The sequence below is a fragment of the Hyla sarda genome, chromosome 3 (assembly GCF_029499605.1).
Source record: "Hyla sarda isolate aHylSar1 chromosome 3, aHylSar1.hap1, whole genome shotgun sequence".
NCBI classification, from domain to species: Eukaryota; Metazoa; Chordata; class Amphibia; order Anura; family Hylidae; genus Hyla; species Hyla sarda.
In genome coordinates, this window is record NC_079191.1 from 298,621,429 (window position 1) to 298,649,251 (window position 27,823).

Sequence of the window (27,823 nt, forward strand, 5' to 3'; positions counted from 1 at the left end):
GTAGAATATGTGTTCAAGTTCACTGAATTTGAAATACACTGCTCAAAAAAATAAAGGGAACACTTAACCCCTTAAGGACTCAGAGTTTTTAAATGTTTTCCCTTTCAATTTTGCACCTAAAAATCCATATAATGGCTTATTTCTTGCGCCACCAATTCTATTTTGTAATGACATTAGTCATTTTACCCAAAAATCTACAGCGAAACGGAAAAAAAAATCACAATGATCTGAGTGCTTTTCTTTAATATGTATTGTATAATTTACTATGAATTTGTTTATAGTTCATGTCTGACGTTGCGGGTTTTAGTTTTCTGGTGGGTTGACTCCTTCTGTGTCATTGACAGTTTATCTACTTATGTGTCCATCTGTGTTTGGTGAAGTCGTCTACAGGCCAGAAGAAGTGCATTTTCAACACTAAACAGCTGTTGCCCTTTCTGTGTTGCTCTGCTGTCTATTTGTCCTCTTCTGTCCTATATATTAATTTGCTGAATAAAGCTGCCAGTATTTTTACTACTGGCGAGTGCCGCTTCTTTCTTTCTTTCTATTTGTGCCTTTTTGTTTGCTGAGCAACCAATCAGATTTCAGTTTTTAATTTGAAAAAGGCCTCTGAAAAATAAAATCTGGAATCTGATTGGTCGCGATTGACAACTGCCTCACTGTTCCTCAACACAAGGTTTGATAAATCGTCCCCATTGTGTCTTCTTGTGATGGTGATTATTTAATTTTGGAGTTAGCAAGGAACACATTTTCTATATGTTCCCTCCTGTCCCCATTAACAGATCACTGTTACCAGTAAGCTGTACACAGGGGCATAGCGAGAAAACGCTTACCTTGCAACCACCTGCATAGTGAAGCAGAGCTTCTGAATTGGCTCCATTGCTCATCTCTTCACCCTGCTTCTAATAAGACGCAGGAGCAGGACTGTCCACAGTATTATCCCATCTAGTCCAGCAATTGGGCAAGTCCTGCTCTGACCCGTCATCTCGGAAGAAAGTAAAAGATTAGCAGCATAGGACCAGAAGGAGCCATAACAGGAGCTATGGGGGACCAGGTTACATAAGATCCTGGAATACCCCTTTAACCACTTAAGGACCAAAGGCGTACAGGTACACCTTTGCTCCCTGGTATTTAAGGACCAAGGGCGTACCTGTACACCCCACCGGGGTGACTACTGATATCGATTAGCAGGCACCCTGCGCAAATGCCCAGGGGGGTCATCAGACCTCCCCATGTCGGCAATCGCTGCAAATCGCAAGTGAATTCACATTTGCAATTTGCATGCATGTCACGTGTGACCCGCTGACCCGGAGATACATGCTGATCGGTGGTGTAGGATACACCCTCGATCACCTCCTATATCTATGGGGAGGGGGCGATTTCGTCACCCCCCCAGAATCGCTACTATTGGCCGGACGATCGCAGCCGGCAGGGGAGGGGTTAACGGCCCCATCTCGTGGCTCTGCTAGCCCACTGAGTTCATTCAGCGGGCAGAGCTGCGAGAAGGAGACAGGGGATGAAGACCCCTTGTTAGAGCAGGTACAGAATACAGCAAGGGACAGGTAGGGTTAAAAGTAAAAAAAAAAAAAAAAAAAAAGTGTAAAAAAAGTTAAAAATGTCCGTCCCTCACGATCCCCTAATAGGACCTTAAGGGTCCTCCACAATTTTTTTTAGTGTGACCCGGGCCCTATTAGTGGTTCAGGGCGCTGCATTTGGCCCCAACTCCGTTTTTAATTTTGGCCGCAGCACTTTTTTTTCCCAATACAGTTACACCAACCACACACACTACATACACCGCCCCGCCCCCCCCTCACACACACACCCCTTACCACCACCCCACCACCGTAGAAAAAAGGTGATGGCTCGCCAGGCATTTTCGGCAGCGGAGGCATACGCTTCACTTGCCTCCGAATCTGTCAGTGAGGACGAGGAAGAGCCTACATTCCTGTGTTCTTCCTCGTCCTCCTCATCATCTAGTACTGATGATGAGTCACCAGTACGGCGGCGGAGACGCCGCCAGGCGAGGCCACGCAACCCCCATGAAAGTGGCCCAGTGGCCGACACTAGTACTAGTGACCATGCCGCTCGTACTAGGAGTCCGACCCCCCAGACAAGTGTACCAGAGCCCTCTTCCGGTGAACCTGTCTGGAGACCCCCAGAGGCTTATCAGCCACGGATTCCAGAGTTTGTTGGTGACTCCGGAATCCGGATTGACAATTCTAGATTCACTGAAATTGACTATTTCAGTTATTTTTTCAGTGACAGTTTTGTCAATCACATGGTAGAGCAGACATATCTGTAGGCCCAGCAGTTCATGGCCTCTTATTCCTTCCGCCAGTATATTCCCTCAAAGCAGGCGCTATATGCCGTGAAGCTCTACAAACTTTGTGAGAGTACCTCCGGGTTACACTTACAAGTTTAGACTATATGAGGGACGAGATTCCCGTATTGAACCCCCAGATTGTTCCCCACTCTGGGTGTTAGCGGGAAAATCGTTTGGGACCTTGTGCACCCATTGCTGGATAAGGGTTACCACGTGTACGTGGACAACTTTTATGCCAGCATCCCTCTGTTCACATCCCTTGCCACCAGATCCACGTCCGCTTGTGGGACCGTACGGAAAAACCAGAAAGGCCTCCCTCTAAATTTGATCCAGACACCTATGCCCAAGGGTGAGTCCTGTGCCCTTACCCATGAAAACCTGTTGCTGGTCAGGTATAAGGATAAGAGGGATTTCCTTATGCTGACCACAATTCATGGTAACAGCAGCTCACCTGTCCCTGTGCGAGGTACCACAACACCGGTCATAAAGCCCGATTGCATTCTGGAATACAATCGGTATATGGGGGAAGTTGATCTTTCTGATCAAGTCCTCAAGCCATACATGGCCATGCAAAAAACATGGGTATGGTACAAAAAAGTTGCGGTCTACTTGGTACAGGTTGCCATATACAACTCTTTTGTACTGTCCCAGTACGCTGACAACACAGGGACATACCTTCAGTTCCAAGAAGAAGTCCTAAAGGTCCTGATCTTTGGCGACCGGGAAAGAGCAGGCCGGAATTCCCAAGGAACTGAAGTTATAGTTGCCAGGATCGTCCCAGGCCAAAACTTTCCAGGTGAAGTCCCCCACACTGGAAAGAAGGGGTGTTCCCAGAAAAAATGCAGAGTGTGTAACAGAAGGGGGATACGGAAGAATACCACCACTCAATGTGACACTTGCCCCTATCATCCGGGCCTCTGCATTAAAAACTGCTTCAGGGAGTATCACACTTCCATGCAGTACTAAATTTTCCCTTTTCATTTTAATTTTCCATAATTTGACCAATGTATCCAGAGTGCATTCCAAATTTTAACACCATAAAACCACTAAATTGCCCAAAAAACTAATCTAAAAAAAAATAAAAACTGAAGACCTTTGGGGGTATTTTTCTCTCTGGGTCATGGGTCACTGAGTCACTATCATCGGGAACATTTTACGTTGTCTCAAATGCGCGGCGCTCTCTCTCCACCTGAGCGGGGTGCACATTTGAAGCAACAGGCTAGGGACGGCCACACACATCACATTCCCAGAATGATGATTCAGAGCATAGGGTTTGTGGTGGGCATATTTTTTTTGTTTTGGCTATGCTCTGGGTCATCATTCTGAGAACATAATGTTAGGATTCGGCAGGCTGGATGTGTATTCTCTGTGTCAGCGAGGGATTGGCGTGGACCATACCGGTGGACCGGTTCTAAGCTGCTACTGGTATTCACCAGAGCCCGCCGCAAAGCGGGATGGCCTTGCTGCGGCGGTAGCAACCAGGTCGTATCCACCGGTAACGGCTCAACCTCGCTGACTGCTGAGAAGGCGTGGGACAGGAAGACTAGACAGAGGCGAGGTCAGACGTAGCAGAAGGTCAGGGCAGGCGGCAAGGTTCGCAGTCAATGGTAATAGCAGAAGGTCTGGAAACACAGGTATGGCAATCACAAGAAACGCTTTCACTAGGCACAAGGGCAACAAGATCCGGCAATGCTGGGAAGGGGAAGTGAGGTTATATAGAGCAAGGAGCAGGTGGAAGCTAATTACAGTGATTGGGCCAGGCACCAATCAGTGGTGCACTGGCCCTTTAAATCTTAGAGAGCTGGCACGCGCGCGCCCTAGAGAGCGGAGCCGCGCGCGCCAGGACATGACAGCCGGGGACCGGGACAGGTGAGTAGCTTGGGATGCGATTCGCGAGCGGGCGCGTCCTGCTATGCGAATCGCATCCCCGCCGGCAGTGTCAGTGCAGCGCTCCTGGTCAGCGGGTCTGACCGGGGCGCTGCAGAGAGGAAAACGCTGCGAACGCTCCGGGGAGGAGCAGGGACCCGGAGTGCTCGGCGTAACAGTACCCCCCCCCTTAGGTCTCCCCCTCTTTTTGTCTGCTTGTCCCTTCAAATGAGACGAGAACATTGGGAGCGACTCTTGAGTTTCCTTCCGGAAGAAAGAGAAGTCCTGGGTAGCTATATCAGCCGCAGGCAATCCAGAAGAAGTGGGAATGAGGAGGGGGGGCAGAGGGTGAAGCTTGTCACGGGGCAGAGTGTTACCAGGAAGGGGGTTATGAGGAGGCAAAATCTCAACTTGCTTTTTGCCGAGAATATCCTGGTAAACCTTGGGAGGGACCGGTATGGGTGGAAGCTCAGGAGTTAGACAAGTGGGAGCAAAAGTGAGGCATCGTTTGTGACAAGCAGGACCCCAATTCTTGATCTCCCTGGTGGTCCAGTCAAGGGTGGGAGAATGACGTTGGAGCCGAGGAGGACTTCAGAGGTGCAGTTGGGCAGAACAAAAAATTCAATTTTTTCGTGATGCAGTCCAATGCTCATAAGCTGGGGTTCTGAGCGGTAACGCACAGTGCAGTCCAATTTTACTCCATTGACCGAAGAAATGTAGAGCGGCTTGACGAGACGGGTCACTGGGATGCTGAACCTATTCACAAAAGAGGCCAAAATTAAATTTCCCGCAGAACCAGAGTCCAAGAAGGCCACAGCTGAGAAGGAGGAATTGGCAGAAGGAGAAATCCGCACGGGCACAGTGAGACGTGGAGAAGAAGACTTCACACCAAGAGACGCCACTACCGCGTGAGCTGGGTGCGTGCGTGCGCTTCCCAGACGTGGAGGACGAATAGGGCAATCCACTAAGAAATGTTCGGTACTAGCGCAGTACAAACATAAATTTTTATCTCTGCGACGAGACCTCTGTTCATGGGTTAGGCGAGACCGATCCACTTGCAAAGCCTCCTCGGCAGGAGGCACAGGGGTAGACAGTAAAGGATTCCAGGAGAGAGGTGCCCAGAGATCAAGGTCCTTTTCCTGGCAGAGCTCCAGGTGTCTTTCAGAAAAACGCATGTCAATGCGGGTGGCCAAATGGATAAGTTCATGCAAGTTGGCAGGAATTTCTCGTGCGGTCAGCACATCCTTGATGTTACTGGATAGGCCTTTTTTGAAGGTCGCGCAGAGGGCCTCATTGTTCCAAGATAATTCAGAGGCGAGGGTAAGAAACTGGATGGCGTATTCGCCTACAGAGGAACTTCCTTGGACAAGGTTCAGCAAAGCAGACTCGGCAGAGGAGGCCCAGGCTGGCTCCTCGAAGACACTACGGACTTGGCAGTGGCTGTGGCAGGATCATTGCGGTCCCAGAGTGGTGTGGCCCATGACAAGGCCTTTCCAGACAGAAGACTAACTACGAAAGCCACCTTAGACCATTCTGTGGGGAATTGGTCCGACAACATCTCCAAGTGTGGGGAGCATTGAGACAGGAAACCACGGCAGAGTTTAGAGTCCCCATCAAATTTGTCCGGCAGAGACAAGCGGAGGCTAGGAGCGGGCACTCACTGCAGAGGAGGTGCAGGAGCTGGCGGAGGAGATGGTTGCTGCTGTAGCTGCGGCAGAAGTTGCTGTAGCATGGCAGTCAACTGCGACAGCTGCTGTCCTTGTTGGGCGAACTGTTGTCCTAGTTGCACAAATCTGTTGAGACTGCTGGGCGACCACCGTGGTAAGGTCAGCGACAACTGGCAGTGGGACCTCAGCGGGATCCATGGCCGGATCTACTGTTAGGATTCGGCAGGCTGGATGTGGATCCTCTGTGTCAGCGAGGGATTGGCGTGGACCGTACCAATGGACCGGTTCTAAGCTGCTACTGGTATTCACCAGAGCCCGCCGCAAAGCGGGATGGTCTTGCTGCGGCGGTAGCAACCAGGTCGTATCCACCGGTAACGGCTCAACCTCGCTGACTGCTGAGAAAGCGTCTGACAGGAGGACTAGACAGAGGTAAGGTCAGACGTAGCAGAAGGTCAGGGCAGGCGGCAAGTTCGTAGTAGGGATCGACCGATTATCGGCACGGCCGATATTATCGGCCGATATTGACGTTTTTTCCCGTTATCGGTATCGGCTTCTAACCTGCCGATAATGCCGATAATGCGCAAAACAAGGCGTGCGCACGAATCGCGGGACTTCAGTCCCGGCCATGAACTTCAGGCCGGGACTGAAGTCCCGCGATTCGTGCGCACACCTTGTTTTGCCATGCGGAGCAATTGCCTGACAGCTGACAGCATGGTGGAGCAGGAGCTGTCAGCTGTCCCACTCCTCCACTTCCTCACCTTTCTCACGCTGCCATCCACGGCAGAGGCGTCCCTAGGTCAAATTATCCGGGGCCTGAGCCCCATATATCAGCAAAGGAGCCATTAGTGGCATATTTACAGGGGCCGTTCATCTGCCCTTGCACTTTTACTTTTAATAAAGAATATGCGGACCTCGCCGCTCTCCTCCCCTTCGGCACTGAAGGGGACCTCGCTCCGGGCCGGTGCTATAAAGGAAACTGTGTCAATGTGGAGGAGAGTCACATTCTGCTACAGGGACACAGTTTTCTTTATTACAACAGCGATGAGTTAACAGGCAGGGATGCAGTACACGACGCAGGCACGCACCTAACGTCACGGTCCGTACCCTGGCTGGAGGAGGAGGAGGACATCCCACCGCCACAGAGCTGCTTCAGCTGTCCTTCCCACAAGGTGAGAAGGTGGGTGAAAAGGAGGATGGGGGAGAGAAAGAGCAGTATGGAATGAGGGAGGGGGCTGTATTTGGAGTGTAGAAAATAACAGAGGGGTCGGGGGGTGGGGTTTAGAAGATAATAAAGCATCAGAAAGGTGTGTGGGAGGTTGATGGCAGAGAAGTTTTAATAATTATCGGGAGTCGGGGAGGAGGGCAGAAAAGTGTGGTGGAGAAGGAGACAAGGGGATCTGGGGGGGACTTAGTGGCTGGAGGAGGATAACAGAGGGTCTGAGAGTGACTAAGGCAGTGGTGTACAAACTGTGGCCCTCCAGATGTTGCAAAACTACAACTCCCAGCATGCCCGGACAGCCAATGGAACGGGCATGCTGGGAATTGTAGTTTTGCAACATCTGGAGGGCCACAGTTTGGACACCACTGGACTAAGGGTTCCGAACAAGGGGAAAAGGGGGATCTGGAGGAGAACTAAGGTCTGGGGGGACTAAGCGCTCATCCACACTGCGGACATTCGGCTGGCATAATTTCACTGTGGAAATCCACTAGCAGCAGAGTCCTATTGTTTAAAATGGGATTCTGTTGCTCTGTGTATACTGTGGAATTGCCACAGTGGAATAATGCTGGCGCAATGGACGTCTTCCCAAAGAATGAACATGTTTATTCTGCCACACTGCATTGCTGTCAGCGTGGTCCTATCACTGCGGATTTAGGTGGTGCCTGCTACAGGCAGAATTCTGCTGCCTGAATGTCCGCAGTGTGGGCAAGCCCTTAGAGGTCTGAAAGACGAGGACAAAGATGAGTCTGGGGGGGGGGGGGGGGACTTAGGGGTCCGGGGGAGGTCACCACAAGGGTGGGATTCTGCCAAACAGATGAAACAGTGTATGGCATGATGTCTGGCAGGGTTATATTTAAGGGCATAGGGGGAGATTCATCAAAATCTAGAGGAAAAGTTGCTGAGTTGCCCATAGCAACCAATCAGATCACTTCTTTCATTTAGCAGAGGCCTTGTTAAAAATGAGTGATCTGATTGGTTGCTATGGGCAACTCAGCAACTTTTCCTCTGGACAGGTTTTGATGAATCTCCCCCATAGTATCTGGCAGGATTACAATGATTATTGTCTTCATACAGACAATGAGAATCTGCTGACAAAATGAGGAACCAATGATGTCCAAGCGTCAACTCTGCAGAGAAGATGGAAGAAGACCTGGCGTCTGGACCAGATGAAGAAAAAAAGAAGAGACAGCAGTGAAGACGTCTCCTGTGAGTCAAACCATTGTATAGTCTGCCTGTTTCTCATCTGAGCTGTAGTCACTTGAAAGTCCTGCAGTGAAACTATACCCCAATAAGTGGCTCTCAAGCTGTGACAAAACTACAACTCCCATCATGCCTGAAGCTTTCCATGGATGATGGGAGTTGTTCCTTTGCAACAGCTGAAAAGCCACTTGAACCAAGGAGATTTCACCATGCAGCCCATTTTATTTTGGTGGGAGTCCAACTGCTGGGTCCCCCACAAAAAAAGGGCTGCATAGTCTAATATGCACAGGCCTATTTTAGGTCCCACTCTGGCCCTGGACAGGACGGTGATTATGCAGCAGCTGCACGCTACCTTTGGAGCTCCAACCACTGCTCCTCTGGTCCGGGTACCTACTGCTATGGCCCATAGGCTGCGGACCAGAGGAGCAGTGGTTGGAGCACAGAAGCAAGGAAGTACACAGACATATACTGTACACTGTATACTGTGTATATAGTGTATATTGTAAACTGAGTGACCCTGCCGAGTGACTCCGCCACCTATGATCCCTCCTTTTGTGGCTCTGCCCTCAGCCATGGCCAGTGCCCCAGATCTTTTGTAGACCTAGCGATGCCCCTGATCCACGGCAGGCCGGCGTGATGACATCACATCATGGCGCCGGCGCCCGGAGATCACGTCCCTGCAGCTCTCACTCACAGTACAAGAACGTAGCAGCGTGAGAAAGGTGAGCACTGCTCGGGCGCTGTATGGATGGACGGGCAAATTATAAGTGAGGGGGGCAAATTTAAGTGAGGGGCACATATCAGGGGGGTATTATATGTGAGGAACACAGGACAGGGGGGATTATATGTGGGGGCACATGACAGCCCCCCCTGACATGTGCCCATATAATGCCCCCCTGACTTATAATACCCCCTGTCTTGTACCCTCACATATAATGCCCCCTGAGGGGGCAGGTCATGGGGCATTATATGTGAGGGGCACTGGACAGGGGGCAATATATGTGAGGGGCACATAACAGGGGGTATTATAAGTCAGGGGGGCATTATATATATATATATATATATATATATATATATATATATATATATATATGGGCACATGACAGAGGTGGGCTGTCATGTGCCCCTACATATAATCCCCCCCGTCATGTGCCCCTCATACATAATACCCCCTGTCCTGTGACCCCCACATATAATGCCCCATGTCCTGTGTTCCTCACATACAATGCCCCCATCATGTACCCCCACATATAATGCCCCCTGACATGTGCCCCTCATATATATTGCCCCATGTCCTGTGCCCCTCACATATAATGCCCCCTGTTCTGCACCCTCAAGGGGCATTATATGCGAGGTGCACAGGACATGGGGCATTATATGATGGGCACAGGACAGGGGGTATTATAAGTCAGGGGGCTTTATACAGGCAGGGGGAGAGAAGCAAGTGGCGGCGGCGGTCTCTGGCACCGCAAAAGCCGCTACAGTTCATTGATTTAAAGCGCCCGCTTTAAATCAATGATCTGCAGCGGCTTCAGGGGGGGGGCAGAGAAATAGACGATAATTTATACCGGAATATCGGTATAAATTATCGGCTTTCGGCCTTAACTTCAACAGGTATCGGTATCGGCCCTAAAAAATCTATATCGGTCGATCCCTAGTTCGTAGTCAATGGTAATAGCAGAAGGTCTGGAAACACAGGTATGGCAATCACAAGAAACACTTTCACTAGGCACAAGGGCAAAAAGATCCGGCAATGCTGGGAAGGGGAAGTGAGGTTATATAGAGCAAGGAGCAGGTGGAAGCTAATTACAGTGATTGGGCCAGGCACCAATCAGTGGTGCACTGGCCCTTTAAATCTTAGAGAGCTGGCGCGCGTGCGCCCTAGAGAGCGGAGCAGCGCGCCAGGACGTGACAGCTGGGGACCGGGACAGGTGAGTAGCTTGGGATGCGATTCGCGAGCGGGCACATCCCGCTATGCGAATCGCATCCCCGCCGGCAGTGTCAGTGCAGCGCTCCCGGTCAGCGGGTCTGACCAGGGCGCTGCAGAGAGGAAAACGCTGCGAGCGCTCCGGGGAGGAGCAGGGACCCGGAGCGCTCAGCATAACACATAACCTGTTTTATAATTTTATGTCCCACTGTACCTCATTTTGGTTATTTAGCGTACCCCAGTTATTTACCCCATGTAATGCACCTTGAGGGGGGGGTCCCACCTATGGCTCCATAGGCAGCAATGCAGAAGCTCAAGGCCCCTGAATGTGCTCCTGTTCCTCTGAGACCGGTGTGCACGTTGTTTACGCCCAGATATGAGGTATGTCCTTACTCCAAAGAAATGTATTTACAAATTTACAATGACAATGACAGCATTTTAGTGTAAAAAATTAAATTTTTCATTTTCACATCCCACTTCATGAACATTTATCAAACACCTGTGGGGTGTTAAGACTCACTGTACCCCTTGTTACGTTCCTTGAGGGGTGTAGTTTCCAAAATAGTATGCCATTTGTTTTTTTTTGCACCATAGGGGCTTCCTGAATGCGACATACCCCCCCCCCCCCCCATTTCAGCAAAATTAGCAAATGTGACTCATTCTCTTCTGAGCATTGCAGTGCGCCCGCAGTGCATTTTACGTCCACACATGGGGTATTTCCATACTCAGAAGCGATGGGGTTACAAATTTTGGGGGGCATTTTCTCCTCTTACCCCTTGTAAAAAATTAACATTTACAAATTTTGGGGAAAAAACAGCATTTTGGTAAAAAAAAAAAAAAGAATTAATTTACATATCCAAAGTCGTCAAACACCTGTGGAGTGTTAAGGCTCACTGTACCCCTTGTTACGTTCCTTGAGGGGTGCAGTTTCCAAAATAGTATGCCATGTGTTTTTTTTTTTTTTGCTGTTCTGGCACCATAGGGGCTTCCTAAATGGGACATGCCCCCCAATAACCATTTCAGCAAAATTTGCTTTCCAAAAGCCAAATGTGGCTCCTTCTCTTTTGAGCATTGTAGTGTGCCCGCAGTGCACTCGACATCCACACATGGTGTATTTTCATACTCAGAAGAGATGGGGTTACAAATTTTTGGGGGGCATTATCTCCTATTACACCCTTGTAAAACATTTTAATTTGGTGGAAAACCATCATTTTAGCGGAAAATAAAATAAAAATAATTTACACATCTAACTTTAACGAAAAGTCGTCAAACACTTGTGGGGTGTTAAAGGGGTATTCCAGAAAGTTGTTATTTTTTGAGTTCTTAACCCTTTTATTTTCCTTTATTTCAACAACAATTATACATCCTATTTAAAATCCCATTTCCATTTTTCTTTGTCTATTATCAACACTTTAACAACATTTTCCCTTTTTACCCTCCCCCTATACATTTCTTTCGTCCGGTTCCAGTGCCCTGTCAGACCCTCGCCATCTCAATATTCCTTTTTCCTTACCTAATACTAGATTTAAAAAATATATATATTAAGTAGCACAGCAGGCAGCCGGGCCCCCCTAATGTTTGTTTTTGTCCGGGTCTGAAATTCATGCCCTGATGTGGCCCTGCCGCCAGGGTTTAGAGTGTAGATTTATGGATCGGAGTTGCCAAAGGCTTTCTATCTCATGTTATTCTCTTCTTTGCTAATGAGCTCCGTGGGCTCTCTTGGCTCTTCTCCCCACTGCAGACTTGATTCTGACTTGCTGGACGACCTGGTCGGCAGGATCCTGTGAAGGGTGCTGTCACTCTGAACAGATTAGTGCTGTAACTGGGTTTAGCTAGGCCTGTTGTCACATGGTGAGTTCCAGGTTCACAGTAGAGTTCTAATTGTGACCTCCAGTCTCTTCTCCTTCTCTCTAGATACTGACTAAGGGTGGGTTCACACTACGTTTTGAGCATATGGTCCTACAATGGATTTGGGTCCGGTCAGAAAACCGGATATGGGGCAAAAATGAGCCAACTGGAGTCATTATCTGACTCCGGTCTGCTCATTCAAATGAAATAGAGGCGGGATGGTCACCGGATATGAAAACTGGGCACTCCCGTATCCGGTGACCGTATGGTCAAAAAGCAGTGTGAACCCACCCAGGAGGATGCTAAGGGGATGACATGTTTGCTTCAGCCAACCAGGGCTCCTGCCCGGCCTCCCCCAAGTCTGCTAGACTGGAAGTAGTAAGGGTGGGTTCACACTACGTTTTGAGCATAAGGTCACCGGATCCGGCTGGGGGGAGTCAAAACCAGGTGCTGCCATAACCCAGCTGGATCCAGTGACCATATGCTCGAAATGTAGTGTGAACCCACCCTTACTCCTTCCAGTCTAGCAGACTAGGGGGAGGCAGGGAAGCAGCCCTGGTTGGCTGAAGCAAACATGTGATTCCCTTAGCATCCTCCTGAACAGACAGTTTAACCCCTTAGAGCACAATAAAGCATAAAAGTGCATTGACAGTATATCACACAATACAGTAAACTGTACATGTTAACCTGAGTAATGGGCCCAGAGCAGATACGCTAGGTTACAATTCAGGAAGACAGGTGTATCCCGCATTGGGACACCACAGAGTAGGTGACATACCTTATTAAATCTTTTACACCTCTAAAAACAGAAGGCTGCATAATTGTCTATTCCTGGAGGAAAAGGGAGTGATTCCAAAGAAGAAGTAACAGTAGGTAAAAAAAAAGCTAACAAGAGTACAAAGAGTTCAAAATGTCCTATACCTTAATATAGGACAAGATGCAAGTTCTGTGCTCATGGCAGAGGTCACAGATTGGAAAAATCGGATACTTCTCTGGCGCTTGCAGGATCCGTGTTAGTGGTCAATCAGGTAAGAGACTTCAGGTGTGATAAAGAATTCAGTCTTTATTGCTTCATAAAGGACAGACAACGCGTTTCGAGGGATCACCCCTCTTCCTCAGGTCATGGGTACAGTGACAAGTAACATAATGCTTTTTATATGCAAAAAAAACCACGAAAAAAGGCCATGAATGTGGGCTGGTCGGGTGACGTCACTGACAGGCGTGCGTGTCAGGGAGGAACAATGAAAAAGGTAAACAAAGTAACAATGTGCTTTGTAGTGTTATAAACAGTATTTAGAAATGCTCATAATGTCATTATTCTGTGAATCTGTAGAAGGGGGGAACAGGTGATTTCGGGTTTTTCCGTGGTAGTGAGTTCACTGGGTCCGGTACTGGCGCTCAGTGTCGTCCGGACGTGGGTGCGTGCTGGTACTGTGTTCTGGATATTGTTGAGGTCCTTGGTGACTGTCGCCGTCTTCCGCTGCAGTTGGCAGGTCATCGGGTCGGCGTGGGAGGGGCTGTGGAGGGACCTGGAAGGCACTGCAGTCCCCCTGTCTGCGGACCACCGCTGCCCCGCGCATGTGCGGACGGCCGTGTATCAGCGAGGCTGGAGATGAGTGGTTCGCAGATGAGGGAGGACTCTGGCAGGCAGTAATTTTGATGTTGGCCACATTACAACTGCTGCTTTGGCATCGGGATGTGAAGCGAGACACATATACAATAATGTATCAGATTGCCGTTTTGGGCGCTGGAGGCGCAGTCTCATATATCATTATTAATGATAGCGCAGGTGTCAGGGTTCCACATACTTACAGTGGCATATGAGCACGGGGGTGAAGGGGTTATTGTGTATTTTTTTTAAATAGTAGAAGGGACATCCAGGTGTCATGATGTCAATAGGACGGTAAGAAAGTGGGTGCACATAGGGAATACACAGTAGGCGTTTGTGATGCAGACGTATGATGAGGAGGTCAATGTATTAATTCTGTTATTTCATTCAGGCCCTAAGGCTGTAAGGAGTTCAGGCTGAAGATCCAAAACATCTCTTTTCTGACTAGATGTTTTGGATCTTCAGCCTGAACTCCTTACAGCCTCAGGGCCTGAATGAAATAACAGAATTAATACATTGACCTCCCCATCATACGTCTGCATCACAAACGCCTACTGTGTATTCCCTATGTGCACCCACTTTCTTACCGTCCTATTGACATCATGACACCTGGATGTCCCTTCTACTATTTTTAAGACTGAATTCTTTATCACACTTGAAGTCTCTTACCTGATTGACCACTAACACGGATCCTGCGAGCGCCAGAGAAGTATCCGATTTTTCCAATCTGTGACCTCTGCCATGAGCAAAGAACTTGCATCTTGACTGAACCGCCTCGACTATCTCGAGAAACGGAAGGACACAGGCTGCTGCAGATCATCTCATTTCCATACAAAACCCACAACGGTGTCGCGCTCACAGCGCGACACAATAAGGTGAGCAGTTTTCCATTCCCATTCCACCTGACTCTTGTCCCCACCAGGTAACGGCACAGGGTGCGCTGGTCTTTTGTTCCCTTTTGTTCCCTTCTCTTTTTCAAGATAATATAGGACAAGGAATAGATGGAAAGTGGATGGACAATACGTACAGGCATATCCACATGGGTAAATGTGACAACTAATCCTCTATCTGGTTTAGGAATATAGAAGGACTGTCTGGATATGCAAGGCCTAGTACCATGCCAAATTAAAGAAATACATTTATTATAGGCAAGTTTAAATTGGCATGGTCAAATCCAAAAACTTTTGATATGTTGTTACGGTGTTTGATATGGTTGTTTAAAAATTTTTGAATAGGTGGATGCTGAAAAAGCCTTTGACAATATGCTCTGGGGATGGCTGTGGAGGGTTCTCCAGGCTATGGGATATTCAGGCCCTTTTTTAACCTACATTAAGGCTTTGTATACAACCCCCCTAGCCCGTATATATCTACCCCCGATTTCCTTTCTACCCCGTTCACTCCTCAAAAAGGCACTAGACAGGGCTGCCCTTTATCACCGTTGCTTATTAATATGGCCATAGAACCTCTGTCAAGGGTCTTGTCTTCCGCAAGAGATGTCAAGGGCATCACAGTTGGTCAGGGCTCTTTGACACATGCTTTATCCGCGAATGACCAATTGGTTTTTCTGTCTGACCACGTCCACGACATATCGGCGGTATTCAACCTCTTGACTGATTTTGGATTAGAATGGGGCTACAGAGTTAATGTGTACAAGAGTGTACTCCTTCACCTTTCCTCGTGGGCTAGCAGGGTGACGGAGGCGGATTTGTCCTTGCCCATCGCTTTGACTAGATACTCTCTTAAGTATTTAGGGATAGGGGTGGGCAGAACTTTCCACCATTAATACGCAAAATAGTAGACGAACTGAGAAGATGGACCTCTCTTCCCTTCCCTGTCATTTACTTAAGATGCTCAGTTTTTCAAAGTTACTATATCCCTTACAAACTATACAGATACTGATGAAACATACCGACATAACCTTTCTTACTTCTGCTTTCACTAAATTTCTATGGGCTAATAAATTACCTCGAATAGCATTATGCAAACTTATGTTCCCTAAAGGGAAGGGGGGACTACATTTCCCTGATATTCAACATTATAATTTAGCATGCCTATATAGACACGGTATAGATTGGGTGAGAGGGGGAGGCCTACTCCAACACGGCTCTGGAATCCGAATTGGTTAGTCCATGGTCATTGTCTAGCCTTTTTCACACTAAATTTGGGGCCATTCCTAGTTCCCTACGGGGATCATGTATTGTACATGATACCACAGCGGCATGGAAAACTGGAAGAGCCCTTATGCATTTACCGTATGCTCTTATTACGCATATGCCTGTGTGGTCTCTTCCAGAATTCCAGCTGGGTAGAGATGTCTAGACGATGTTTCGACCATGGAGACTGGCAGGCATACTAAAGGTCCAACATCTAGTATCCAACTGACCTACGCTATCTTTCCTTCTTGGAAATCTCCACTACATACTCATGGGCCCCGAGCACTTTCTTCAATATCAACAAGTTATAGCCTTCTTGGGACCTCGACTAAGAGATCCCCTGGAGGGAACATACTCACACTTCCTTCGATCATTTTATTTCCTCGGAAGAGAGTAGTCACTCTCTGTAGAGACTGTACCACCATCAGGGGTGCAGATGGGACTCACTCCTCCTTGTTTAAGTATTGGGAAGGCAAGTTAGAGAAGGATGACTTGATGGTCTCAATCTTAGAAGGGTGGGCTAAGGTAAGTAAAGCAGTCGTAAGTGAACAGTAGAGGGGAACAATATAAGATTATGCACCATGCTACCTATGGTTTCACATTCCCCCGCACCCCCGATCGACCGGACCGCATTGTCCAAAATGTGGTATCCATCATACTGATTTACTACATGGATTAGTTACATGCTAATTTTCTGGCAGATTTTGGACTTCCCTCTTTATATTCCTGAGTGATCGGTTACATGTATCTCTTCTGATAGACCCGCTCTAATAGTATTACATATTGATCCTGGGGACAGGATTGGGACTTTACTATTACACACATTCATTCTAGTGGCGAAAAGATGCGACCCTTCCAGGATACCACGTGGTATCTGAACAGGTCACTGACGGGTTCTTTAAGAAAACTGAAAATTGCGAGAAATTAAGGAACTAGGGGTTAGCTCCCTCTTTTGTTGACCCTTGTGGAACCAGGCTGCATTTGTTCTACCGCTATTATTTTGCATTGCCTAGATTACTGTTATCATCTCCCTCCACATGAACGGACCAGTAGACACGTGGGAAAGGGGAGGGTTTGAAGGAAGGGGGGGGGGGTTTCTTAGGGTCCATGTTGGGTTTATTGTATTACCTTGCTGACTGTTAGATTTTCGCTTTGGCGAATGCAATGACTATTGTATTACGTATTCATTTTGTACACTATTTTACATGTGTGTTTATGTCAGGTGATTGTCCTGGCTCACGTTTTGTACTACTTATTAAGTGAAAATTCCATTAAAAACTTGTTATTAAAAAAAATAATTTGAATAAAGAAAACGGCACCTGAAAATCTCACCATTAGGGGTCCCCATACCTACTGGGACACTAACCAGTCTTGCAGCAACATGAGGCTTGTCCATGAGTCAAGGACAAGAGATGACTCATGGACAAGGCTGAATGAGCAGACACAGAAATCACCTCCCACCCTTTCCCTGAGGGAAAGAGGGTATTTTTTTTTATAATAAATACAGGCGTTAGAGGCATTAAAATTAGTTGTACATGGTCAGCATTAGGTACTGAGTAACATTTTTTGTGTGGGATCCAACAGGTACGCTTTAAGGAAGTGTGTGTGTGGGGGGGGGGGATTACTTTAACCGCAGAGTTCATAAAAGGTAAATTAGTTTTAGAAGATGGATGTTAATGGAATTAATGAACATAGTAGAACACAATTTTTACAAAGTTTAGTCTGATCAGCAAATAACAGGTGGATAATATGGTGGATACTATATGAGACACACCTATAGGGGAGTGATATGTATTCTTCAAGACCTTAAAGAGTGGTAGGCCCACTATCTACAAAGAGACATATTATATGGTGCGTGCCCATTACTTCAGTCCTTTTGATGTTTCCATTCCAATGTACAAGCATAGCCTTGGGTTCTATTTCATATATATATATCTTTATCATTTATGAATCATCCATCTCAAAGGGAAACTGACAGGCTGTGGGTGAACAGCTTTATAATGAGGGATTACTTACTTAAATTAATTGGCAGAGTTGTATTATAGGTCTTTAGTCTTCTAGCTCTAGTGTACAGCTCTGCGCAATGTAGACAGAAAGACGGTTCCCCACGCTTCCCTGACTCACTCTAACGCTGCTAGGACGTGAGAGCCTGCACTTGTGTCTCTGCTCTGAGCAGAGAGCAGGTGCCAGCAGAATGAATTATTTTGCTTATTCATTATGTGAATTGTTTTGCTTATTCATTATGGGGACAGGCCAAAGCTGGAATATTGAAGAGGAAGGGGAACTCGGCAAGCCAGCTTCCCGCCTCCATTGTACAGAGCTGCGCAATAAATCTTGAAGACTAAAGACCTACAACTCTGGTTTCTTTTAAAAATTCAAGAAACCTCTCATTTTAATGCTGTTCATTTACACTATAACTTGGTAAATTTGGTTTAGTGCAAGTGAAAAGCCTGTCTATTCACACGTTAAGTATCCTGCAAATATTTGATGCGCAGGATTTAAAGCTGCAGATTTGATACTTGTTCAGTCATTTAGTTTACATTAAAATATGCAGCTTCAAGTTCTGCGCATCAAATATGCCCTAAAAAAGTATCCAATGTTGGATTTATGGATGTTTTTTCAACAGTGTGTGCACTTTTATTGTGCAGATTACTAAATTAAAAATACAGATGTATTTTACTGACATATTTTGCTAATCATTTTACACTGTGTGAATTTAGCCTCAGGTGTCAATTATTGTGTCTGTGTATGCTCTATGAGCAGACACACAAGGCTTTTCCTGCCTCAACTCTATGTGTGCAATATGGTTTTGAGGCTGGCCAGTGCACTTGGCCTGCCTCCAAACCTTACTGCACACACAGGGCTGTAGCAGGGAAAGTCCTGTGTGTCTGCTCATGGCAGAATATTTCCCGCTGCCTGGCAGATTTATCACAATGTAAAATACACTGTGTATGCGCTGTGTGTAGCTCTTCCCTTAAAGGGGTACTCCACCCTTAGACATCTTATCCCCTATCCAAAAGGATAGAGGAAAAGAGGTCTGATCGCAGGGGTCCCGCAGCTGGGCAGCACCCAGCGTTCATTTAGAACGCTGGGTACGGGTGGTGGAGTCGTGACATCACCACCACACTACTTGTTATGTCACGTCAAGCCCCCTCAATGAAAGTCCATGGGAGGGGCTCACGCACCCCCCCCCCCCCCCCACGGCCCACATCAACACTCCGAACGCTAGGGCAGGGGAGTACCCCTTTAAGGGAAAAATATGCTGCAAAATCCACTGCAGAAATCCCATAGGTAGCCTTGGATTTCTACTGGGTATTTTAGATTCCATTATTGGGAGTAGGGGTTCTGGGTATTTTGGACACATATTAACACCATTTCTATATCTACCTTCTAGATCTCCTACATTTTACTCATGAGTTGCACACTTAGAATGTACTTGTCACTTATTCAGGCGTATTAAAAATATGAAATGTGGCCATATTCTATTGAATAAACCTTCACATGGTATTTTTGGTGAGTTCCACATATTTTATTTGCTGCCATGAACACAGATTAGCCCCATTCAAATTCACTTACTCCAACGGATTTTAAATGTGTCCTCACAAAAAATATACACTGCAATTCACAGCATTAAAAACAATAGGGCATGCATTGCAGAGTTTTACTGCATGTAAAAAGCTGTATGTGAGTCTGGCCTTCCGGTGTAATGTATAGCACAGACCTGATGGGATAGGGTGGTTCATTGTTTATCGACTATACCACTGCGAAATTGACAAAAAAATAAATAAAATAGAGCAGAATAGGTTTGCTATGGGCATTTGCTCCTGCTTTGAACAGTTCCTGACATGGACAGAGGTGTCAGCAGAGAGCACTGTCTCAGACTGAAAAGAAATTCAAAAAGAAAAGAATTTCCTCTGTAGTAAACATCAGCTGCTAAGTACTGGAAGGATTAAGATTTTTAAATAGAAGCAATTTACAAATCTGTTTAACTTTTTGGCACCAGTTAATAAAAAAAACTAAAACTTTTCCACACCTATTTTAAGCCAGAATTACAATTCATATTTGGCACACTGTGTCGCATCCCAAGCCTATTTCCAATATCATGTCCCTTTTCTTTGACCTGGCAGAAAAATGTCAAAGAAGTGTCTAAACTGACGGAAGTCATGTAATTTTATTTACACACCAAAATTCTGACACATTTGCAATAGTTATTCTGTGCCTTTATTTTCTGAGGCTCCTCTTGGGCTTCAAAAGCCAGGCATTTTTACAGGCAAAAAAGTCAGAGAATTTCAGAAATTTTTGGAAGATATTTTTTGCATTTGGGATGTGTTGTGGCCCTTTTTTTCAAGATGTTTTAGTCATATTTTTATTTTTTTGCTTTATTAACCTGTTGGGGACGAAGGGCGTATGCATACGTCCTTGCGTCCTGGTACTTAAGGAGGAAGGGCGTATCCATACGTCCGTGGGAATTTCGGTCCCCGCCGCGCGCCGGGCAGGGATCGGACCAGGGTGACTGCTGATATCTATCAGCAGGCACCCCGTGCAAATGCCCAGGGGGTCATTAGACCCCCCCATGTCGGCGATCGGCGCAAATCGCAAGTGAATTCACACAAGTGAATTCAGTCTATGGTGACCCGGAATAGAAGGGGGAACGCGGGTGTCCAAGACAGCTACGATCCCCCTGAAGCGATAGGAGTGAGGTGGCAGGGGTGCCACCCCTCCTATCCCTGCTATTGGTGGTCTAGACGCGACCACCAATAGCAGATCGGGGGCGGAGGGGTTTACTTTCGTTTTCCCCATCCTGCCCACCCACAATAGGCGGGGCAGGACGGGGAAACGACGGGGACCGAACGCCGAAGGTCCACTTACCCCTCCGGAGGCTGCGGGCGACGGTGATCGGCGGCGACGGAGATCGGCGCGGGCGGCGTGCGGCAGAAGAAGACGGCTCCCTGGATCCTACGGAAGCCGGTAAGTTGCCTAGCAACATCTGGAGGGCTACAGTCTGAGACTGTAGCCCTCCAGATGTTGCAAAACTACAACTCCCAGCATGCCCAGACAGCTGTTTGCTGTTTGGGCATGCTGGAATATGTAGTTTTGCAACAGCAGGAGGGCTGCAGTTTGAGACCACTATATAGTGGTCTCTAAACTGTATCCCTCCAGATCTTGCAAAACTACAACTCCTAGCATGCTCAAACAGCTCTTTGCTGTCTGGGCATGCTGGGATTTGTAGTTTTGCAACATCTGGAGGGTCACAGTTTGGAAATCACTGTGCAGTGGTCTATAAACTGTAGCCCTTCAGATGTTGCAAAACTGCAAATCCCAGCATGCTCAAACAGCAAACAGCTGTCTCACCATGCTGGGAGTTGTAGTTGCTTAACCTCCAGCTGTTGCATAACTACATCTCCCAGCATGCCCTTCGGTGATTAGTACATGCTGGGAGTTGTAGTTTTGCAACAGCTGGAGGCACACTGGTTGGAAATTCTGAGTTAGTTAACAGAACCTAACTGAAGGTTTTCCAACCAGTGTGCCTCCAGCTGTTGCAAAAGTACAACTCCCAGCATGCACTGTCAGTGCATGCTGGGAGTTGTGGTTTTGAAACAGCTGGAAGTCTGTCCCCCCATGTGAACGTACAGGGTACATTCACACGGGCAGGTTTACAGTAAGTTTCCTGCTTCAAGTTTGGTCAAATTTTTCGCCGCAGCTCAAACTCCTAGTGGGAAACTCATCGTAACACGCCAGTGCGAATGTACCCTAAAAACACTACACTACACTAACACATAATAAAGAGTAAAACACTACATATACACCCCCTTACACTGTCGTCGTCCCCCCCCAATAAAAATGAAAAACGTATTGTATGGCAGTGTTTCCAAAACGGAGCCTCCAGCTGTTACAAAACAACAACTCCCAGCATTTCTGGACAGCCACTGACTGTCCAGGCATTCTAGGAGTTAAGCAACAGCTGGAGGCACCCTGTTTGGGAATCACTGGCGTAGAATACCCCTATGTCCACCCCTATGCAATTCCTAATTTAGTCCTGAAATGCGCATGGCGCTCTTTCACTTCAGAGCCCTGTCGTAATTCAAGGAAACAGTTTAGGGCCACATATGGGAGAAATTGCACTACACATTTTGGGGGACTTTTTCTCCTTTTACCCCTTATAAAATGGAAAAGTTGGGGTATACACCAGCCTGTTAGTGTAAAAAAAAAAAAGTGTTTACACTAAAATGCTGGTGTTGCCCCATACTTTTTATTTTCACAAGCAGTAAAAGGAAAAAAAAGCCCCCCAAAATTAGTAACGCAATTTCTCCTGAGTACGTAAATACCCCATATGTGGGCGTAAAACGCTATGCGGATGCACAAGGCTCAGGAGTGAGAGTGCACCATGTACATTTGAGGCCTAAATTGGTGATTTGTACAGGGGTGGCTGATTTTACAGTGGTTCTGACATAAACGCAAAAACATAAATACCCACATGTGACCCCATTTTGGAAACTACACCCCCCACGGAACGTAACAAGGGGTATAGTGAGCCTGAACACCCCACAGTGTTTAACGAATTTTCATTAAATTTGGATGGGAAAATGAAAAAAAAAATCTGTTTTCACTAAAATGCTGGTGTTACCCTAAATTTTTCATTTTCACAAGGGAAAATAGGAAAAAAAGACCCCCAAAATTTGTAACCCCATTTCCTCTGAGTAATAATATACCCCATATGTGGATGTAAAGTGCTCGGCGGGCGCACTACAATGCTCAGAAGAGAAGGAGCGCCATTGGGATTTTAAAGAGAAAATGTGTCCGGAATTGAAGGCCACATGAGTTTACAAAGCCCCCATAGTGCCAGAACAATGGACCCCCCCCCCCACATGTGACCCCATTTTGGAAACTACACCCCTTGTGTAATGTAATAAGGGGTACAGTGAGCATTTATGCCCCACATGTGTCTGGCAGATTTTTGGAACAGTGGTCCGGGAAAATGAAAAATTGTATTTTTAATTTGATCAGTCCACTGTTCCAAAGATCTGTCAAACGCCAGTGGGGTGTAAATACTCACTGCATGCCTTATTAAATTCTGTGAGGGGTGTAGTTTCCAAAATGGGGTCACATGTGGGGGGGTCCACTGTTCTGGCACCACAGGGGGCTTTGTAAACGCACATGGCCCCTGACTACCATTCCAAACGAATTCTCTTTCCAAAAGCTCAATGGCGCTCCTCCTCTTCTGAGCATTGTATTTTGCCCGCAGAGCATTTTATGTCCTAGCATGGGGTATTTCCATACTCAGAGGAGATAGTTAATTTTGGGAAGAAACTGCACTTAAGTGAAAAAAAAATTTTTCATTTACACATCCGATTTTAATGAAAAGTCGTCAAACACCTGCGTGGTGTTAAGGCTCACTGGACCCCTTGTTATGTGCCTTGAGGGGTGTAGTTTCCAAAATGGTATGCCATGTGGGGTTTTCTGCTGTTCTGGCACCATAGGGGCTTCCTAAATGTGACATGCCCCCCAAAAACCATTTCAGCAAAATTCACTCTCCAAAATCCCATTGTTGCTCCTTCCCTTCTAAGCCCTCTACTGCGCCTGCTGAACACTTGACATACACATATGAGGTATTTCCTTACTCGAGAGAAATTGGGTTACAAATTTTTGGAGGCTTTAACCTAAAGGGTTAACAAACTTAATGAATGTCATTTTGGATACTTTGAGGGGTGCAGTTTTTATAATTGGGTCATTTGTGGGGTATTTCTAATAGGAAGGCCCTTCAAATCCACTTCAAACCTGAACTGGTCCGTGAAAAATTCAGATTTTGAAAATTTTGTGGAAAATTGCTGCTGAACTTTGGAGCCCCCTGATGTCTTCCAAAAGTAAAAACATGTCAACTTTATGATGCAAATATAAAGTAGACATATTGTATTTGTGAATCAATATAAAATTTATTTGAAATGTCTATTTTACTTACAAGCAGAGAGCTTCAAAGTTAGAAAAATGCAAAATTGTCAAATTTTTCATCAAATTTTGGAATTTTTCACCAAGAAATGATGCAAGTATCAACAAAAATTTACCACTACCATAAAGAAGAATATGTCACGAAAAAACAATCTCGGAATCAAATTTATAAGTAAAAGCATCCCAGAGTTATTAATGCTTAAAGTGACAGTGGTCAAAAATATGCTCCCGTCCTTAGGGTTATAATGGGCTCCGTCCCCAAGGGGTTAATGTTTACATCCCAAATTATGACACCGATGACTCATGGACCATATAGCCATACACTATTGTGTTAGGGTTACTGCCTGCAACTATGGGATTTTACTACCCCATCTGCACACACCTTAGTGGACTGTGATGGGGAAGACGCAAGACCTAAAGCAACTACCCCAGCCATATCTGCTATACTTAACATCCGGTGGCCTACTGTACCTTGGTGACCACAAGCTATTTACACCCCTTTATATTTCTTGTGACTTTCATATGACTAATTCTGACCCCAATAACCCAGACCCCTGACGAATCCACGTAAGTGGAGGAAATGCATAGGGTAAGAGCATAGGGGGTAACAAGGATAGTCAATGTAGATAAAGGCGGGTGCCCCAACAGAAAATGTGCGAGAAGGGATAGCCTCACTACTTGTACCTTTAGGGTGTTTTCACACGTACAGTATCCTACACATATTTGGTGTGCAGGATTTCATACGCAGGATTTAAAGCTATGTTCAGTCATTTAGTTTACACTGAAATCTGCAGCAAAAGATCCTGCACATCTAATATGAACAGACACTGTATGATTAATCCTTTCTGCTTTGTTGAATAGAGATCCCTGGAAACTGGCAATCTCTCTGTCAAGTCTGGGACATCGCTGCAAGCAAATCTACAAGATCGGGTGAGAGTATCTCTTATGTTTATTTCACTGTTGTTAACAGGTGGTGCATCCATTCCACCACTACACAAGATACTAGGGACTCAGGTGTGTTTTCCTGTCTTATCCAAAAGGACATTATTTGACTTAGGTGGGTTGACACGGACAGGTGTGCTCTTCCATGTGTATGGTCCTTCAGCCCTTACGTGGATAGGACACTATAAGTTCTATGTTTGTGGAGTACCTTTTTAATCCCTTATGGATTAAAGGACACAGCAAAACGTTTTTAATCTGACCTGTATAATAACTCTGAGATGCTTTTACCTATCGTTCTGATTCTGAGATAGTTTTTTCTTGACATATTCTTGTCACATAGGGCAGGGATAAAGTGAAGCCCTAATCTTGCCCACATCCTGCCTACGTGCGTACAGGTCCACAATCATAAGAACAGTCTCTTACTAACTAGGGGCAGGGACAGACAGAGTCAAAACAATAAAATTCAAAACAGATGGAGTCGGGAAACAGCTGGAAACACACAAAACTAACAAAAGTAAATCTAAACACACACACATAAATCGTGGTCAAACTAGCTGGGTCAACAACTGGAGATAGCAAAGTACCAATACACAAGAACAGAAGAAAGGTCAAAAGCAGAGCAAAGATCAATATCCAGATTACAGAGACAAACAATGCTGGTTACTCAAACTGAGTTCTTTCACTGGCAAAGACTAGAAGTACACTGCAGGTTTAAATATCCAGCTACACAGGTGCGGTTTCAGCATGGTCAGCTGGCCAGCCCAGATAGCTAGGGCATAGCCACAGCAACCAAATTAAACAAAGGAGCAGGAAAGTTTAACCCTTTGGGTTAAACACAGACGTGTCATTACAATTCTACTTTAAGATAACGGTAAATTTTCGTCGATACTTACATAATTTCTTTGTGAAAAATTCCTAAGGAAAACAATCATTCCAAATAAATGACATATTGATTCCCATATACAATATGTCTATTTTAGGTTGGAATCATAAATTAGACATGTTTTTACTTTTCGAAGACATTAGAGGGCTTCAAAGTTTAGCAGCAATTTTCACAAAAATTTCTAAATCTAAATTTTTCAGGGATCAGTTTAGTTTAATGTAGATTTGAGAGGCCTTCATGTTAGAAATCCCCATAAATTACCACATAATTAAAACTGCACCCATCAAAGCATTCAAATTGACATTCAGAAAGTTTGTTAACCCTTTAGGAGTTTCACAGGAATAGCAGCAATGTGGAGGAGAAATGTCAAAATCTCATTTTTTACACTAACATGTTGTAACGCCTCATTTTTCTTTTTCACAGAGAAAACGCAGCACAGATCTTTTGACCCAATTTCTCCAGAGTCTGGAAATACCCCATATGTGGATGTAACGTGCTGTACGGTCGCACAACAAGGTTCAGGAGGGACGGAGCAACTTAGGAGAGAGGATTTGGCTGGAATTTAAGTCAGGGGCCATGTCGCCTCAACAAAGCTCCCATGGTGCCAGAACAGTGGAAACTTTTATTACATACGACACCATTTTGAAAACTACACCCCTCAAGAAAAGTAACAAGTGGTACAGTGAGTATTAACATGCCCCAGGTGTTTGACAATCATTTGTTACAGCGGGTTATAAAAATGTATAATTTTTACACTAAAATGCTTGTGTAATTTTTCATTTTAACAAGGGGTAAACAGAGAAAAAGCACCACAAAATGTGTGAGGGTGGTTTCACACTACGTTTTCTCCCATACGGGAGCGCATACGGCAGGGGGGAGCTAAAACCTCGCGCTCCCGTATGCCTTCGTATGCGCTCCCGTGTGTCATTCATTTCAATGAGCCGGCCGGAGTGAAACGTTCGGTCGGCTCATTTTTGCGCCGTATGCGCTTTTACGACCGGACCTCAAACCGTGGTTGACCACAGTTTTAGGTCCGGTTGTAAAAGCGCATACGGCGCAAAAATGAGCCGACCGGACCGAACGTTTCACTCCGGCCGGCTCATTGAAATGAATGACACACGGGAGCGCATACGAAGGCATACGGGAGTGCGAGGTTTTAGCTCCCCCCTGCCGTATGCGCTCCCGTATGGGAGAAAACGTAGTGTGAACCCAGCCTGACCCTGTTTCTCTGGAATCTGAATATACCCATATGTGGACAAAACATGCTGTGCGGGCGCAAGACAGGGCTTAGAAGGGAAGAAGTGCCATTTGGTTTTAAGAGAGAGGAATTGGCTGGAATAGTATTTTGGGGTTGCACTTACAAAGTCCCCATATTGCCAGGATAGTGGAAACCCCCACAAGTGACACCCCTTTGGAAACTGCACCCCTCAAGGAATCTAATATGGTAATTTTTATAAGGTGTAAAGTGAGAATAAGCACCACAAAAGTTGTAACCAAATTTCTTCTGTGCTCGCAAGAAAAACTTCATTTTGGAATCTACAATCCTCAAGGAATGTAACAAGAGGTGCAGTGAGAATTAACACCCCACAAGCGTTTTTTGACAGATTGTTGGAACAATGGGCTGTGAATATGAAAAAATAAATTTTTCATTTTCACACACCACTGTTCTAAACATCTGTCAGACACCTGTGGGGTGTAAATGCTCACTGCACCCCTTTTTACGTTCTTTGAGGGTTTCCAAAATGTGGTCACATGTGGGTGTTTTTTTGTTGTTGTTTTTTTTTGTTTTGTTTTTTAGCCTTTATGTAGAACCTCTGCAACTATCAGCCATTCATATGCAAATCACCAATTTAGGTCTCAAATGTACATGGTGCGTTCTCACTCCTGAGCCATGTTGTTCGCCCACAGAGCACTTAACGTCCACATATGGGGTATTTCTGTATATGGGAGAAATTGTGTTAAGAATTTGTGGGGTCTTTTCTACGTTTACCTCTTGGGAAAATGAAAAACATGGGGCAACACAAGCATGTTAGTGTAAATTTTTTTATTTTTTTTTACACTAACATGTTTGTTTAGCCCCCAAGTTTTCCTTTTCAGAAGGGGTAAAAAGAAAAAAAGAAAAATTTGTAACACAATTTCTCCCAAGTACGGAAATACCCCATATGTGGCACTAAACTGTTGCCTTGAAATATGACAGGGCTCAGGAAGGAGAGTGCTCCATGCGCATTTGAGGCCTAAATTACGG

The 27,823-nt window shown here is 46.0% G+C and overlaps 1 protein-coding gene and 1 long non-coding RNA gene across 4 annotated transcripts in view; one reads left to right on the top strand and one right to left on the bottom strand.

Annotated features, from left to right (window-relative positions):
• Positions 1-27,823, bottom strand: part of FMN2 (formin 2) — a 660,180-nt gene that overhangs the window by 555,547 nt on the left and 76,810 nt on the right. The window lies entirely within an intron of this gene.
• On the top strand, positions 8,134-26,248 carry LOC130362446 (uncharacterized). The gene is made up of 3 exons (XR_008891426.1): positions 8,134-8,278; positions 24,615-24,683; positions 26,002-26,248. It is a non-coding gene; the product is annotated as an uncharacterized LOC130362446 (long non-coding RNA).